The sequence below is a fragment of the Callorhinus ursinus genome, unplaced genomic scaffold, assembly GCF_003265705.2.
Source record: "Callorhinus ursinus isolate GAN/ISIS: 27379988/994484 unplaced genomic scaffold, GSC_fseal_2.0 scaffold7, whole genome shotgun sequence".
NCBI lineage: Eukaryota > Metazoa > Chordata > Mammalia > Carnivora > Otariidae > Callorhinus > Callorhinus ursinus.
In genome coordinates, this window is record NW_027397069.1 from 66,712,520 (window position 1) to 66,728,446 (window position 15,927).

General features: G+C 42.2%; 1 protein-coding gene and 1 long non-coding RNA gene across 5 annotated transcripts in view; both read left to right on the plus strand.

Annotated features, from left to right (window-relative positions):
- Positions 1-4,995, plus strand: part of LOC141373130 (uncharacterized) — a 48,794-nt gene extending 43,799 nt beyond the window's left edge. The window contains exon 3 of the long non-coding RNA XR_012378831.1: positions 3,836-4,995. This is a non-coding gene — a long non-coding RNA (uncharacterized lncRNA). The remainder of the gene's footprint in view (positions 1-3,835) is intronic.
- Positions 4,996-6,023: 1,028 nt separating this feature from the next.
- KATNAL1 (katanin catalytic subunit A1 like 1) overlaps positions 6,024-15,927 on the plus strand; it is an 88,915-nt gene continuing 79,011 nt past the window's right edge. Inside the window, exon 1 of one of the 4 annotated variants that reach the window (XM_025875110.2) lies at positions 6,024-6,953. The gene's annotated coding sequence lies outside the window, so the exon portion shown is untranslated. Of the gene's footprint in view, positions 6,954-6,993; positions 7,325-7,388; positions 7,529-15,927 lie in introns of those variants that run through there. The other 3 variants (XM_025875107.2, XM_025875108.2, XM_025875109.2) reach the window with 3 other exon arrangements.

A 15,927-nucleotide genomic window follows, 5' to 3' on the forward strand; every position in this document is an offset into this window, starting at 1 on the left:
CCCGGCAGGCTGAACTAAAACAGACCACAGGAAAAAAAAAAAAAAGGCAAGAGAAGGATTCTAGATCCAGGAGTATAGCTCTCTAGGTGGCTCGTATCTTCTTGGAAGGGGAAATGGGATCCCAGCTGTACCGCTCCCTTTTTTCATTCAGACTTAAAATGTTTTGTGGTTGGGGTTGCTTGGCACAACACTGCCTTCTACAAATAGAAAACCTGATCACAAGCTGCTTTTCCTCTGTGACATGCCACCTACATTGTAACGTGTTTCAGTGGCGAAATCACAAGGTGACATGCTTTCCAGTTCGCTAGAAAATGTTCTGCGCATCACAAACGAAGTAAATTGCCAACATTTGCCTGAGTAATTCACATTTGGTTATGTAGTCCTCTACTAAATGTAAGGTCCTAAAACAGTTCGGTGAAAGACGTGTTGCTAATGTATTAGCAGCTTGCAGAGTATCCGCGATGACTGACTGCAGTGCTCAATGAAAATACTATTACTCCAGCAATCACAGAGGACTATACGTTCATTCATTGAGTTACGTACCCACAACACTCCAGAGTGTTACAAATCCACTTAACAGCCTTGAGTCCTGGGTTTTCTGTTCATATTTCTAAATTAGCATAAAGAAATACAAAATCCTAAGCAAGGAGAATCCCCACAGGCGACTGCCAAGAGGTTCTGTGTTTATTTTGGCATACATAAGAAATATTTTGAGTTCCCAAAATGTAGAGCAGTTCTTTTCATTAGGAATATGTGATTAAATGAGGCCGACCTAATAGCTCCAGTCTTTAAAGAGTGTCTCCCTTCTAATGGGAGCACTGAAGCAGAAGTATAGAAGTTCATGAATAAAATAGAGCAAAGGACTCATTTGGGCTGGATCATAGGGATAAGGTTCTTCCTTTCCTTCTCTTGGCTATCACCTGCTCATATCACCTGTGAGAAAAGGCAGCATCACAGAGACAAAATACTCGCTGAGAATCTGTCTTTTTCATCCTTTGCTTCGACTCGCCAAGTCCCACTTTATCAGGTCTCTAGCTTTTTTTCATCATTCACTTTTGTTTTCCCCCACTCAAAAAGGGTGGAAGGGCAGCAAGTTAAAAGGCTGAGTTTCTACATATCCGAGAGAGGTCAGATTCCAGATGAAGCTTGGGGCTCCAGCTGACCTGTGGTAGACAGCTGTCGGCTTGTCAGCTGTGGTTCTAACAGGCCACACTAGCTAGGCCTGGGCTCCGACGGTGACAGCTGCCGTGACAGACCTGCATCTCTGCTCCTCGCACTCCTGAGATGCAGAGCCCCCCGGACAGGGACAGGGTAGGGCTGGCCCCTTGGCACTCAGGGCGTCTGTCTATTGAAGAACTCTCCCATTCCTCTAAGGTAGTGTTTCTTAAAACTTTTGGCTGACATTCAAAGCAGGAAATATATTTTACTTCCCAATCCATATTTTTTAGGGTCCACCAGTCAGGAGAAAAGAAACCAGAGGAAGTAGGGATGCCTGGGTGGCTCCGTCGGTTAAGTGGCTGCCCTCGGCTCTGGTCATGATCCCGGGGTCCTGGGGTCGAGCCCCACATCGGGCTCCCTGCTCTGCGGGAAGCCTGCTTGTGCTCTCTCTCTGGCAAATAAATAAATAAAATCTGAAAGAAAAAAAAAAAGAAAGAAAGCAGAGGAAGTATTTCAACAGAGAGAATTGAACAGAGGGAATTAAGTAGATGTTGGAGGGCTGTAAAAATTGAAAAAGAACTCTGGAGTAACATGTCAGTCATGACTGCAAAGCAGTGACAGCCTCTGGGGTCAGAGGTCAGAGAGCGGAGAGGAGGATGGGGTTCTTAGAACCCAGCCTCCTAGAGCAGCAGCACCATAGAAGTGGGACCCAGACCTCTAAAGAAAGGCACACCTGACCCAGAACTCTAAAGAAAGGCACACCTGACCATGCGGTAAGTCTGGGGTGGAGGGAGGAGAGGTGTCGTGAGTCTGGTTCTGGAAGTGCCACTAGAAGCTGGAGACAGCTATGTGCTGATGGAGCATGGTCATGAAATCAATTTCCTGCATCCTCTCCAGCTTTTTAATATTTAAAACGGAGTAGGGTAAGGTAGAATGGAACAGAAGCAATAGGAACGAAATGCAGAGTTGTATGCACATAGTTCCGGTCAAGTACTGGACAGCAGTCAGGGGACTTTCAGCTTCAAACCTACCCTCTCTCCTGCTTTGTGCTGATGGAGCTGGAACCAGGCAACCCTCATTTCTCCTTTGTCTGCTGACTCCTGGGTACACTAGGGAAGAGCACAAGGCTGGAAGAAGAGGAAGCCCCTCGCTCACATGGTTGCCTCCTGTTAGATTACTGTCAGCGTCACCCCAGCAATGGCCTAATAGTCTGGTCCCAGTAATTGCTGTCAGAGAGAGAGGAGAGAGAGAGAGAGAGAGCACAAGCAGGGAGAGTGGCAGGCAGAGGGAGAAGCAGGCTTGATTTCATGACCTACTAAACTTTGCTCTAGGACATAGTCTGTGACTTTGAGCATTGGAATTCAGTGCCACTTACCTCCTGAACTCCTTTCATACTAAAAGTGACTTAGAGGAACTGCCTCCTAAGGTACCCATCCACTGAATATATATGGGGGCCCACACTTTTCCATATGCTTTAGAGATATTTATCTTAGGAGGCTGTAAATGTCCTTCATAGCACTAGAAGGGGGAGAGCTATGAGAGAGGAGGTATAACTCAGGAGAAAAGTTAAGGAGCCAACAATCAAAAATATTGTGTCCTTATATGAAAGGTATTATAAAGACGTATTTGGAAATACCCAGAAATGTACATCAGAGGAGCTTGAAATCAGTGAGGAGAAAAGACAAAAGCCAATGAGTAAACAACACACGAACTGCCACTAGGCGGTATGGTTGGTTGTCTGAGTGAGTGATATAGGCAGGAAATGTGAGTACAGAGCAGGATGATATGATTGTGAGCAGGAATGATCAGGAAAGGCTTCACGTAGAGGCCTGAGTTAGTTTTTGCAGAAGAGGTGGACTTTAGGGTAAGGAGATAGCATTCCAGGTGAAGAAAACATTATATAGAACAAGATAAGGAAGTGCACAGCATGCTCAGGGCAGTATTGGAGCTTGGGGATCAGAACTAGTGAGGGAAATCTGAGTGTCAACCAGAGCTGAGAGATGAAACGCTATACATGGAGAGGGTGTATTGATTGAATGTTGGGAGCTATTTCCACAAATAAGGAGCAGATAGAAGAGCTGGTGAATAACACGATGAAGTAGGCTTTGAGGAGAACCAAGGTTGTGAACCACTAAGGAGGGTGACCAGCGAAGTCAAATGCTATACCAGTCAAGCCTGATAACTGAGGAAAAATGTCAGACTTTGAACCAGATGTCTTTCTCTCTCTCTCTCCAAGATTTTTGAGAGAGAAAGAGCATGCGCACGAGAGGGAGGAGGGGCAGAGGGAGACGGTGAGAAGCAGGCTCTTCGCTGAGCAGGGAGCCCGATGCGGGGCTCAATCCCAGGACCCTGGGATCCTGACCTGAGCCGAAGGCAGATGCTTAACTAGCTGAGCCACTCAGGCGCCCCTAGATGTTCTAAGTCTCTTTAATGAGGGCAATGTCTCATGACCATATTGTCTATGTAGATTCATCTGTTATTACTTTCAGATTTGCACAGTGTGTTTATTACTTGAAATAATCCAAAGTCTCCAGTGGAAACAATAAACTATTATCGGTCCTCATTCCTTCCCAACTGTCCATAGCCATGCTCGGTTTTCTAAGGCCCTGCTCATGGTCTTCCTTCAGCTTACTTGAAGGTGGCTGTTGCCTATCACTGCTGTCCTCATTCTCCCTAGGTGGCTTGTCCTGCTGAACTGCTTCTCTGGGATTCTGACTTCAAAAAACAAGGAGGATTATGTATTTGGGGCCTTGCATTTGCAGACTTCTTCATGGCTGTGGACTGCACTACAACCCTGGCCAGCTGCCTCGTAAGCGCAAGTCACAAGGGAAATCAGATGAGGGACGGATGGATCGGGTGAACCTATCATCCCTACTACAAAAACATGTGTTCAGCTGAGAGCAGATCCGTATCATCTTCTCCAGGAGTAAAGGAGACTCTATTTATATGCTCATTATATATGCAGAGTTGTGATCAAATTGCTAGAGGTGACAAGTCCAGGTGTTGCTTCTATAAGGATGTCATTATTGCTATTAAGTATTAACTCAGATTTTGTTCTGGATTTTATTGCTTGAATGCTGTCATTACTTCTGCACAATATAAGCTATGCTCACAGAGACTTTAGTTTTTCCTTCTCTCCGACATGAGGTTCTAGCTACTATCAACTGCTTCCTCATTTATACTGAATCATTTTCATAATTGAACCCACTCTGCAGGTAGCCTAGACAGGACACGTGCATAAGCTTAATATTTACCGAGTATACTTTGGGCTGAATCAAATAGAATATGCAGATATATACTGAGTTTTACCATATGATTTTAATAGCCAGGACCAGAGTTCTCTTGGGGCAAGTACTTTGCGTTGGAAAATACTTTGATAACCAGTTGAGGAATGGGAGGTGGTCCTGAAGGTAGAGATTAGGAGACAGAGGTGACTAAAAGTACTGTATAAAGAGAGAAAAGAGGAAGGGAGAGATGGTACCAGGGAGATGGTGGTTAGTGCAGAGTTGCAGTTTCTGCTGAAAAAGAACGGGGGTTGGTGGATACCAATGCCATTGGGATACTGTAGGCCTTCCAAGACCAAGGAGTTCTAACTTTAGGTTATTGCATCCTTCATTTAAAACTCCTCAGTTGCTCCAAACCTTCAGAGGAGCCTGCTATACAAACAAACGAAGAAAAGGGTTTGATTTCCAAACCGTGTGTCAGCAGGAGGGAAAAGAGTTGCAGAGGGTGAGATGAGAGAGAGTCCATGTGTTCAGAGAAAGCAGGAACTCAGACCCAGAAGTGACCCTGAAATTGTCATCTGCCCCCCTCGTCCTTGCCCCAAGGGAATGTACAGTCTTGGAGAGAACATTGGCCTTTCCACAGGAGGTGGAAAAGGGACTTGAGTCAATTTCAATAAAATTTCTGTGGACAAGGTGACCCCGACTGAGAACCGGATGACATACACATAAGTAGCTTGCTATTTTCAATCATAATTTCTCAAGAGACATTTATTGGTAGAAAACGACAGGGTAATTTCCCCCCACTTTCTCCACTTACTTAAATCTCTAGGTCTCATTTTCCTCATCTGCAAAATCTGGAGATTGGACAGCGAACATCTCTGTGGTCTCTATTATAGAGTCTACAGCTCTAATTATAATCTCACAGATGCAGAGAACAGATTGGTAGTTGCCAGAGGTGGGGGTGGGGGTGGGAGTAGTGGAGCTAAATGGGTGATGAAGGGGGCCAAAGGGTACACATTTTCTGTTATAAAATAAATAAGTCCTGGGGATGTAATGTACAGCCTGGTCACTATAGTTTTTTTTTTTTTTTTAATTTTCATTTATTTATTTGACAGAGACAGAGATAGCAAGAGCAGGAACACAAGCAGCGTGAGTGGGAGAGGGAGAGGGAGAGCAGGTTTCCCGCCGAGGAGGGAGCCCGATGTGGGACTCGATCCCAGGAGTCTGGGATCATGACCCGAGCGGAAGGCAGACACCTAACGACTGAGCCACCCAGACGCCCCAGCCTGGTCACTGTAGTTAACAACTCTGTATTGTTTATTTGAACATTGCCAAGACTGATCTTATTTTTATGTTCTTTTTTTGAGGTACATTTACCTATAGTGAAACGTACAGATTTTACACGCACCATTCCATGAGTTTTGACAAATGTACATACCTCTGTAACCCAAACCCTCAGCAAGATAGAGAGCTTTTCCATCACTACCGAAAATTCCCTCTTCGGTCACACCCCAGTCTCACCTCCAGGGTAACCACTCTTCTGATTCTTATCACGAAGGATTAAGTAAGATTTAAAAGTTATTGTTAAATGCCAGTCTTTGTTTTACAGTGCTTCCTCAGTATGAATGCCTTTATTTCTCACAAGCACTACGCGCTAGGCATTATCTCCATTTTGCAGATTAAAACGTTCAGCATCAGAGCGTTAAGTAAATTGCCCCTGGTTATCAGCTACCAAATGTAGGGGAACCGAGAAGCGGGTTTTAGAAGCCCATGCGCTTAACCTGTTTCTACAGCACCGCATCTCTGAGACGCGTCTTGGGAGAGTCCATAAAAGATTACCTCGGAAATATTACACATCAAAAATTGAGCCGAAATCAGTGCCACTTACAAGTTCTCAAATCTCAATAATCCTAAAGGCCATACGCATTACGCCTTACTAAAGGATTCGTTTCTATCCTACTCCTCAGAAAGTGGCAGAAAGGTGTGAAACACTGCAAATTCGGTTTTGCTGGTGAAAAGCCCAGAAAGGGTGGCTCCGGTTCCCACCACGCCACCAGGCAGAGCCAGCCGAGGACGCCCGCAGAGGCGGCGGGGGAGAGGCCGGACCGGACGACCTTTAAAGAGCCGGGCGTCGAGCCGCTCGGGCGCTCCTTCCTCTGACGCCACAGGCATCCTCCCAGAATAGAGTGGGCACCAACGCGCTCCGCCGACTGCACAGGACACGCGTCCTGCCAAGGGGATTGGACGCTGCCGCGGCAGGGCTCAGTGGGCAGTACCCGAGTTCAATTAGTCACTCGTCCTCCTCAATGTCACCGTCTCCCTCTCCCAGACGCATCCTTGCGCCTCCCTTCCCCCCTCACCCGGGTGGGGTTCCCAGGCTCCTCCCCCGAGGTGACTCGGAGCCTCCGCGCTCCCCTCGCGGCTAGGCCTGCGGCTGCCATGGCAACCGTACGCCGCCGCCACCGCCTCTTCCCTCACGTCGCGAACTAACGGACTCCGCGGCGGCGGCGGCCTGCGCCCCACCCCCACCCGGACAGCATCACCAACGGTCCGCCGATCTGCGGCGCGTAGGTAATGAATCACAGGGGGACGGGCGCAAGCAGGAGAGCAGGTGGTGGGGGTTCAGGTTCACAGCCCCACCCGGTCTCCCGCTGCCGCGGCAGTGCGGCGGCGCGGGTCGTGGGGCGCGGTGAGGGGAGGTAGAGAACAGTGGGAGCGCGAGGCTCGCGGGGCATTATGGGGATTGTAGTTTAGCGGCTCCACAGGCTTGCGGCCTTGGCGGGGTGGCCTGGACAGACGAACTACAAAGCCCGGCGGCCCTGACCGCAGGGAAAGACCGATAAACTTTGAGCGGACCGGGCGAGAGAAAAATCTGTCTTTGTGGTGCAGGGGCTCTTGGGTGGTCGCGGAACTGGGCTCTGCGCTGGGAAAGGGAAGTGGAGGTGAGACTTGGGCTCCCCGCCCTGCCGTTTGGCCCGCCCCGGCTAACAGCTCTCAGCCCCACCCCGACTGGGCTGGGCCACTGCCCCGCAAAGTCTGAGGGATGAGCTGCCGCCCCAGCTTCAGGGCCTCGGGCCTGCGGCGCCTCTGACCCTCCCAGGTTGCTGCCTTTCGGTGCCGAACCGTATGTATGGCACACTTTTGATGTGAGACCCGAGAAATTGTTTTTTTTTTTTTTAAACAGGCCTTTCTCCTTTCCCTAATACGTTTATTTTAGGTATTTAATCATGTTTATTCTGAAGTAGCTCAGAGGTGTTTGCATATTAAATCCATTAATAATTACTCAAAGGGCATTAATGTTTAAAGGTCAAGTGTAGAAGTAGAGACCATGCTATTTTATAGTAGTATCTTTTTTTTTAAACCGTTTTGCCTTTTGCATTTTATTTATTGAGGGTCAAGATTGCAAAACGAGTACCCCCACACCCCACTTACTAGCTTGAATACTGCCTACATATATTTTGATTCTGTTTGAAGATTAGTTTAACTTTAACTTACTGGTGATTTTTAAAGCACAGGCTTGTCTTTTTTTTTTTTTTTTTTTAGCAGTTGGTAATAATATTTTCTTTGGTTATTTCAGAATTTCTCAGGAGCATGTTTTCAAAATGAAAAATGCCATGTTCTACTTAAAAAACAAATACTCTGCAATACACCTTTGTCCTTAGAGTTGACTCAGGTCCTGGTGGTAAGGAAGCCAACACAGATTTAGAAAACCTGCCTTGATTGCCCTTTAAAATTTTTTTAACAAGTAGATAACCATCCTAGAAATTTGTTATTTTATATAGTGTGTAGAAAAATTGTTGATAGTGGGCTTATTTTGTGTGTGTGTTTTATTTATTTATTTTTATTATTATTATTTTTAATTAGAGGGAGAGAGAGTCTTAAGCAGACTTCTGGCTTTATCTCACGACCCTCAGATCACAACTTGAGCTGAAATCAAGTGTCAGATGCTTAGCTGACTGTACCACCCAGGCACCCCTGTGTGTGTGTTTTCAACAAGAAAACAACCCAAGGCCACTACAGAATGCCCTTTTTCTCAATTAAAATGAGGCTGACTTGTAAATTTTACTTGAAGTACCAATTTTGTATAAGGAGATGGAAAGTAAATTTAGAAAGACCATTAGAAAAAAAAATTGAGGCCTTATGGTATATAGTACAGGAGCTGGAAGCATTTTACTTGTTTATTAAGATTTGTTAAGAACCTATGATATTCTAGGTATTATACCTGGTAGTGGGAATAAAAAGATGTTAGAAGATAGTCTGTGTTCTGCGTGAGGAAACGGTCATGTCATCACAATAGTATGATAGAGGTAGGTGCAAGTTGCCATGCGAGCCCAGAGAGGGAATAAATGGCAATATAACAGTAACATTTATTGAATACTTAATTTCAGTGAGGCACTGTATGGTATTTTGCATGTAGCTCATTATTTAATGCTCATAAAAAATTCCTAGCTACTGTTATTTAGAGATGAGGAAATACACTTAGAGATCTTGTTCAGAGTCATAGCTGATAAGGTTTGAACCTGAGATTTCAACCCAGGTGGGTCTAACTCATTTAAGTCATGATCTCAACCACTGATGCCATTCTCTGTACCCATTGGTAGAAGAAAGATCCTGATTCTGTCTAAGGAGATTGGAGGAAGTTTCCAGTATGATGTGACATTTGACTTGTGTTAAGGAAGTTGAGTAACCTTTCACTGGGAGAGAAGATGAGGAAAGTCATTTTAGCACAACAGAATGGCACAACAGAAGAAAGGATAGATTCCAGTGTTTTGTGTTTGGAGAACCCTAGGTCATTCTGATGCCTGAATCCCAGAGTACTTGCAGTGTAGTGGGGGGAAGAGGCCAGATCTTAAAGTACTCGGTACCGTGATAAAGAGTTTATAGTGTTTTGTTTTGTTTTGTTTTTTCTGGGGGGGGGGGCAACCATTGAAGAATTTCAAATGGAGTAGTGGTGTAATTGGGTTTGTGTTTTAGAAAGATAATTCCAGTTGAAGTGTGGAGAAGGACCTTGGAGAGGGGAGAATAGAGTGGTATAGGGAAACCAGTTTTAGGGGGAAAAAGTACAATAGAAAAATGAAAAGGCTGAAAAGCAGTTGGGGTTATGGAAAGACAGGCATTGTAGAAGTATTTAAGGGATAAAATTGATATGACTTAAGTTGGGGGCTAGAAAGTTTTGGAACCCTGAGGCAAATGAGTCCTAGTTTTCTGGCTAGGTTGTCTGTGAGGATAGTGAAACCATTGATTTGAGAGGATGAGGAGTGGGGTTTTGTTGGAGTGAAAGATAAAGGTCAGTTCAGTTCTAAGCATTTATTCAAAGTTCCTGTGGGATATTCAGGTAAGGATGCATTTGGATCTGGAGCTCAGGAGAGAGTTCAGGGCTGGAGGTATGAGTTTGCATGTGCATAAGTAGTTGAAATTACAGGAGAGAATGGATCCACTCACATTGGAGGAATGTTTAGAAATGAAAAAGGAAAAGTTTGAATATGGAACTCTTGGGAAGGAATAGCATTGTGTGTGTGTGTGTGTGTGTGTGTGTGTGTGTGTGTGTGTGTGTTGGGGTGGGGGAGTGGGGTCATGTTTGGAAGGAAGTGGGAGAAGTGCCCACAAATGAGACTGAGAGGTTGGGAGGCAGAGAGGAAGACTCAGAGCGAGCATGCATAACAAATGACAAAGGAGAGGAAAGTAAGAAGCTGGAATGGTCGGTCCAGAGTATCATGTGTCTTGGAGAGGGCAAGTAAGGTAAAGATTGAAACATGTCCAATGGATTTGGTGGCTGTAAATATTTCTAAACTACTTTGCAAAAATGAAGAGGAATGTGAGCATAGGCTACTTGAAAAACAAGTTTAAATTTTCCTTGATAATACATATACAAAAGAAAATAGAATAATGAACTCCCCATGTAGTCATCACTTTCCTTGAAGAATGTACACATAACCAATTTTGTTTCATCTGTTACTCCTTCCCCCAAATGGATTATTTTAAAGCTAAACTCAGATATCATATCTTTTTATCTGTAATTATTTCAATATGTATCTTTAAAATTAAGGGTTCTTGGAGTGCCTGGCTGGCTCAGTCAATAGAGTGAGCAACTCTGGATCTCGGGGTTGTGAGTTCAGGCCCCACGTTTGAGTGTAGAGATTACTTAAATAAATAAACTTTAAAAAAGAATTAAGGATTCTTAAAAAAAAACACCCTGTAATATTATTCTACTTACTTGACAGTACTTCCTTAATATGAAATTTCCAGGCACACTTCTCTTTAAGAAAAGAAAAGAAAGAGATGAGGCAGTAACTAAAAACGGTTTGTAGGTATTCTTTTTTTTTTTTTTTAAAGATTGATAAACTGTTAGGGAAAGAGTACATAAAGAGGAAATGTTTGGAGATGTAGGAGATGAGAAGAGGAGATAGCTGATAGAGGTCTCTGAAAATGTAGGGAAAGGATGGGATGAGCAGGGTGGAAGAATTAGTCTAGAATTTATGTTTTGTAAGTATCAACTAAGTGCTCGCTGTGATCCTAGGCAGTGTGCTACTGTTGACAGGAGGAGAGATGCACTGAAAAAGAAAGAAAAGAAGTGAGAATAGATATGTATATTTATAGGTTGGGTGGTAAAAGGTTAGAGAGTTCAACCTTCGGTTCCCTAAGAGGTAGATAGGAATCAAGGTCAACTGGTGAGGGGAGATTGGTTTGGGAAAGGAGAGTGGTGGAGATCTGGAAGAGCCACTGTGGACAGCTAGGACAAGTTAAGAAGGGTTTCATCGAGCTGAGATTAGAATTCAGTGATTTTCCACGGCAGCAAAACACAAGGTTGTGCGATATTTTTTTCCCCTTAAGTTTTGATTTACTATGGGGAGAGCTTAAAATATTGAGGAAACCAATAGCCTAACGTCTTCCTGAAGAGAAGAGAATCCAGGCCAAGAACTTATGATTGAGTATTCTTCAACAACTTTGGATTTATTCACTTAACTGATAATTACCTATTTTGTGTAAATATCACAGTAAAATTAGAAAGCCCTTACACATCCTTTGGATTAATACTTCATACTTTATTTTCTCAACATGCGCAGTGGTATTCTTTTATAGAGAACATTTCTCCAAGATCATTTGCTGAGTATGGTGTAGTGGAAGGGGGTCAGATATATCTGTTGTCAGTTCTGGAACTACAGCTTATTTTCTGTGTAATCATGGGCAAGTTTCCAAACCTGTCTCCTTACTAAAAAAAATATACTATTTATAAGATTTGGGGGAAGAATAGACAGTTTAGTGGAGGTAAACCCTAAGTGCCCAGTGGTTGAAGGCCTTTCTCTTCCCTTTGTCCCCCTTAGCAACAGTGCGTACCAGGATTGTCAGTTCTGTTTGACGAGAGGCCACGTTCTGTGACTTTACCTGATCGTATTAAGCAGGTAGATCAAGGTAGTAGGTACATTACAGAATAATGATTTGTTCTATAAAAGGATTCATCAGTTATTCTTTTAAGGGAGGCTTCCTGAAATGCTCTAAAATGTTGTTATAGACCATTAATAACATTAACATCTTTGCCTTGGTTTCATCTTCAAAGAAATTTGGAATTCTGCTGCATGATTTGAGATCCCAGTAGCCCTAAAATTCTTCAGTTGTCTGACTAGATCTCATTTCTGGATTGATTTATATTATGATGTCACTAATTTTGAGCATTGGTTTGTAAATGGAAATATGTATATTTTAATGTACTCATCGTCATTTCAAACACTTTTTTCTCCTAGGTAACATATATGATAGGCCGAGAAATAACGCCTTAGAATACTTAGTAAAAGTTAGGTATATACAGGCATTAGCTAGGTAAATTTAAGGCATAGATTGTGAGAGTAGTTAAAAAGAAACCAAAGGAGTGTTTTCCAAGGTGAGTTGTTTAATGTCCCCTAGATGTCTTTATGTTTCTTTTGCTATGGATGGTTTGATTATGATCCTATTTGAAGGTATGGAGATGGAATAAATGACCTTTTAAGTCCCTTTCCAACTTTGTAATTCTTAATTAGTAATTGTCCATTAGTAATTGTTGATTAAAAGCTCCTATTAAGCAGCCTATTAAAAAGTGAGTTTTGTTTATTTATTTTTTTAAGTTTTTATTTAAATTCCAGTTAGTTGGGGGTGCCTGGGTGGCTGAGTCTTTTAAGTGTCTGCCTTTGGCTCAGGTCATGATCCCAGGATGCTGGGATTGAGCCCCTCATCTGGCTCCCTGCTCGGCAGGAGTCTGCTTCTCCCTCTGCCCCTCACCCCGCTTGTGCTCTCTTGTTCTCTCTCAAATAAATAAATAAAAATCTTAAAAAAAAAATAAATTCCAGATAGTTAACATACAGTGTGATATTAGTTTCAGGTGTATAACATAGTGATTCAGCACTTTCATACAACAACTGGTGCTCATACAACAAGTGCACTCCTTCATCCCCATCACCTATTTCCCCCATCCTCCCATCCACATCCCCTCTGGTGGCCATCAGTTTGTTCTCTATAATTAAGAGTCTGTTTTTTGGTTTGTCCCCCGCCGCCCTTTTTCCCCCTTTGCTTGTTTGTTTTTTGTTTCTTAAATTCCACCTATGAGTGAAGTCACATGGTATTTGTCTTTAACTTACTTCGCTCAGCATAATACTCTCATGTTGTTTCAAATGGCAAGATGTCGTTATTTTTTAAAAGTGAGCTTTAGTTTGAAATTTTTATTCTTTCTAATATTTTTTTAGTATGAAGATATTTTTTGTAAATGCTTCTATAACTTACAAACTTCAGCTTCATTTATTTCAATAGCATGTTCCTTCATTCTCTTGGATTCCTCTGTACCCATCAGTGTCTTTACACTTAAATATCCTTTCCATTCTGATGATTTTCCCTTCTTCCATTTTTCTTGGTGATTAGGAGGTAGGAGGAAATGAATGAGAGGAAATCAGTAAGTTCTGTTTTGTTTTTCTTACCTACTCGTGGGAGAATATGGATGAAACTGGTATTTAATATATGCTTCCTGGTGTGAATATTGGTATTTTTATACTCCTCTTATTTCCTCTGACTTATTATATATTCTTTGAAGTAAAGAATTATATGGGCCTTACATTATACATGGGTGTTTGCTAAATGGGGGGTATTTACTAAATGGTGTAGAGTGGATAATGAACGTATGAGTGAATGGATATGATAATAACATTAATTGTTTAAAGACTACTTGATAAAGTAATATGCAGACAGGGTTTTGAAAGGTTTTATGTAATATCTTTCAAATACCATGAAATTAAGGACAGTGGTATTTAATTATATAGGCAATGAATAAAATACATTATTTCATTTCTACTAGTTAGCTTTTCATTTTTAATTTTTGATTAGCTATATAACTTTGAAGGAGCTGATATATTTTGAAGGAATTTGAGGCAGTAGAGTATAATGGTCCAACAGCGCAGGCTCTGAGTTTAAACACATCTGGGTGTAAATCCAGGCTCTGGGCAAGTTTATTATAGCCTCAGCCTCCTCTTCTATTAAATGGGGATAACTATTTTTATTTAGTAGTGTGATGAGTATTAAATTAGATAATGACTAGACAGCCATTTTTATCGTAGTTCCTGATGCGGAATGAATATTCAGTGAATGTTATTGTTTTTATGTAAAGGCTACTTAAGTACTTAAGATAAAATTTATAGTTTAAACTATCTTGAGACAGTGTGGCAGATAATAAACATTCTCTGCTGCTTCAGTGTTTTTTTTTTCTAAAGATTTTATTTATTTATTTGACAGAGACAGCGAGAGAGAGAGAGAGAGAGAGAGAGAGAGAGAGAGCGAGCACGCGCGCGCGCAAAAGCAGCGGGAGTGGGAGAGGGAGAAGCAGGCTTCCCGTGGAGCAGGGAGCCTGATGCGGGGCTTGATCCCAGGACCCTGGGATCATGACCTGAGCGGAAGGCAGACACTTAACGACTAAGTCACCCAGGTGCCCTGGGGCTTCAGTGTTTTAAAAAAGAATTGAGTACATGGGCAGAAATGGTTTTAGTGGTTACTTTTTAGAAACATTTAAGCTCTTAGAATGATCTCTTTAGATTCTTTTATTTTGTATGGACAGTCATTTTTCTGTTTCCTAAGTATTTGAGAAGTGAGCTTAGAAACAGATGAAAAGGCTTTGTTGCTACAGACATTTTGCTGTTGTGTCTGAGTTTGTGATGAAGTCCTATTCTCCGTTATTCATGGCAAGCTACAGTCCTTGAGCATATAACCCATCATAAAGAGATGGGAGGTATTGTGGCTTTCAAAGTAAACTGTTTTGGTGACTAGTACTCACATAGTAAGTTAATTTATTGCTATTAAACCTACTTTAGGATGCAGTAATTTGAGCAGTTGTGGTTATGTGTTTTTTAAAATTACTTGGACTTAGAGCAGTCATTGCATGAAATAGACTGGACTTTGGTGATTGCAATCAACTTTTTTTTTTTTTTTTAATATGTAGAGGCTGAACATTGGTAGAATTCATGTGGTACAACATGCTTAAAATCAAATCTGATTTGTTGTTTTGGTACCAGTGTTCTAACTTGTATTATTTTGTTCACATTGATGTAGTTGAGGCCGCTTCAATGTTTTTAAAATAAATATTTCAGGAATTTGCAACTCATAGAAGGAAAAGGAACATTCTGAGATAATTATGGAAGTGTGAGAATGAAAAGAGCTTAAAGCAATAATTTTTTTCTTAAGCTTCACGTGTATTATAAGTATATCTGAATTAGATATCACTCACCTAAAAAATTAGTTTGAAAAAATGTTTTCCTTCCTATTTTAAAACCACTACTGTGGATACAAAAGAATTATTTGTGACATCATAAGCAGTTTAGGGTTCTTCATATAAGCTAGTTTTTGGTTTTCCCAAACATATGCCTTAGTCTTGGTATGAGATAAAAATCCCAAGTGTGTTGGGAGAGAAAGCTCTTTGTGAGAGAGAAAGAGAGAGAGAGAGAGAGAGAGAGAGAGAGTGTATGTGTTTGTATGTATTGTGGGACGATGGCAGTTCAAAGGAGAAGAGGTTGTGGTTGTAGATGTAATGTAGCTGGAGAGATAGGTTGGAATCAGGATTTTATTTGATTTGTTAGGCTTAGATATGAGTCCTGAAAGAGACAAGTCATTATTATATAGGACCAAATGAAACAATATTCTTTCTTCTTGGTCTGAGCATGAACTTGAACAGAGCTCTTCTCATTCTGAGCATAGAACTCTCCTTGAGCAAAGAACTCTCCCTGAAGATATTACTTGGATCATTCTGTGTAGGGCAACATTACTGGATCAGTTCAGCAGTAAATACTGTAAGAAGATGCTGGATTCATTTTTGAATACATGATAAACTCTAAGAGAAGTATTATCAAGCATTAGACTGCTTAGAGCAGTTCATTCTTTCTTTAGATGTAACCTGCCATTTTAAAAGTCCTAGAAACTTCTGGGGCACCTGGGTGGCTTGGTCGGTTCAGCATCTGCCTTTGGCTCGGGTCATGATCCCAGGACCCCAAGAAGCCTGCTTCTCCCTTTCCCTCTGCCCTTCCCCCCTCTTTGTGTTCTCTCT